Genomic DNA, 2,032 nt, shown 5'->3' with positions numbered 1-2,032 from the left:
GATAGTGTTGCCATGCGCTCCACAACAGACCTGAAAAAGGTGTGGTTTGGCGAAGATCTTGCTTCTGAATGCATGGTTTGCAGAAGTGTCTTCACCTTCAGAATGCTGGAGTTGATCTGCTGAAAGCCTGCGGAGATTTGCTCTGACAAGACTTTGAGACAGTTCTGGAAAGATGCATTCAGATGCAAGAACTCTTGCGCATAACTCTTTTCCTGACCCCTCTGCGCTGCCGCCCAGTACCCGCAGGTGTACTAGAGGTGGCAGGGGCAGAAGGGTGGGGTAAAGGGAAAGCGATCTCCTCACCAGCAGCTTCATGTAATGTAGGCGGCCACGATGCTCCTGTGCTGGTGGATGGGACAGATGGGTCGAATGTGTGGGAAGGCTGGGAAGGTGCAGATGTACCGGGGCGGTCGAAGTGTCCCTCGGTGCCGGTCTCCTCAGGGATCGCCTCAGAAGGGTCCAATCGTGCAGGCTCCCGAGTGCTGCTCACCGTGCTGTGTAATAAAGAGAAAAAAAACAATTAAAATACTGACATGGTATGGCCCTGGCTGAAAAAAAAAAGTTACATCTAACATTTTTTTCACATGTGGTGTGTAATATTTACCTTCTGGTGAGCATTGTTTCCCGGAGGAACGACAGGGCTTGTGCGTACTTGTACTTGCTCCTGCGTCCTCCAGATCCACTCGGGGCCCGCATCTCTTTATTGAACTCCTTCTTGAAACGATCCCTCACAGACCGCCACCGATTCACAATTCTGTTCCCTGAAACGAGAAAGGAGTGGTTAGTATACAACATCAGTGTTTCACAAACTCCAGTCCTCATGGTCCCCAGGGGTCATGTTTTCAGGATTTCCATAGTAAATAGAAATCCTGAACACATGATCCGTGGGGACCACGAGGACTGGAGTTCGGGAAACACTGGTTTACATCAAGCAACCGGTACTGTATATACTTACGCTCTTTAATCTGGGCCCGAGCTTCGAGGTCCTCCCAGCGGCCCACAAGGAGAGAACAGATTTCCTCCCAGAGTCGTCGGGTAACGATCAGGTCAGCGTGGTGGCGGTCAGCCATATTCCAGAGCGGCTCCCTTTCTCTGACGAGATCGATGAGGCGGTCCACATCAATCCCTCCATCCTCACCGTCAGAGTCGGGAGCACGCTGTGAAGGCTGTTAAAGAAAAAGACAAAAATAACATAATTAGCCTCCACAAAAGAAATGAAATAAAAAGTGCAAAAAAACAAAGCAAAAATATTTATACTTACACGCTGGTGACCGCCGCGTTGCTGTCGCCGACGACCCTGGGAGGCACTGCGAGGACCTCTTGGCCGAGCACCAGATTGGGAAGACTAGAGAAGAAAACAAAAAATGTTATGTCTTTGGATGTAGGCATTTGTTTGCTGTGTGTGGTCTGCAGAACATTGTTTTCTATGTGTTGTGTGTAGTGTGATGTTGTGTTTCTGCGTTTGATGCAAAAAACTTACCAATTGTGAGCCCACTCCAGGTGTCTGTCCACCCCTTCCTTCTTCTTCTGGGAGCTCCTCTTCATCTTGTGATTCCTGTTTTGAAATAAAAGTCAATGAATAGACATATATTACAGAGATGATGGATTTTGGAAATAAAAACTTACCGTCAAACGCTGACGATGCGAGGGAGGGCTCCCAGAAGAAGATGTGCTGTCCTGTTGATGGCCAGACTCCATGGCTGTGGGTATTGCTGCTGCTGTTGCTGCTGCCAGTGATGCCATTTCTGCTGCTGCTGCTGCATCTCTTTGGCGGCTGTTGAATAAAGAGAAACAAAGGGCCAATGAATATCTTGATATTCCATGGCTCTAGTTTGGAGGAATGGGGGATTTGATAATTACCGTCTCTCATCTGCTGCTGGACTCCCCTCCTCAGCATGTTCCATTTGCTGCTCCATTTGGGGTGGTGCTGATGGTGCTGCTGCTGCAGATGTCTGCTGCCTTCTCCTGCTCCTGGTTCTTGGCTTGGGTGGCATGTTGGGTGTGGCTGAGGGTCCCATTGTCTTGCTTTTAT

The 2,032-nt window shown here is 49.1% G+C and overlaps 1 long non-coding RNA gene across 1 annotated transcript; it reads right to left on the bottom strand.

Moving 5' to 3' along the window:
* Positions 1-283: 283 nt before the first annotated feature.
* On the bottom strand, positions 284-1,530 carry LOC141088623 (uncharacterized). Its single transcript, XR_012231997.1, has 3 exons — positions 1,262-1,530; positions 956-1,166; positions 284-761 (listed from the first exon to the last, which is right to left on the bottom strand). It is a non-coding gene; the product is annotated as an uncharacterized lncRNA (long non-coding RNA).
* Between the last annotated feature and the right edge of the window lie 502 nt (positions 1,531-2,032).

This window comes from Dendrobates tinctorius, unplaced genomic scaffold (assembly GCF_039654945.1).
Source record: "Dendrobates tinctorius isolate UK_male_01 unplaced genomic scaffold, ASM3965494v1 ptg000039l, whole genome shotgun sequence".
NCBI lineage: Eukaryota > Metazoa > Chordata > Amphibia > Anura > Dendrobatidae > Dendrobates > Dendrobates tinctorius.
Note: the sequence above shows the minus strand (reverse complement) of the source record. Positions and strands in the feature narration are given on the sequence as shown.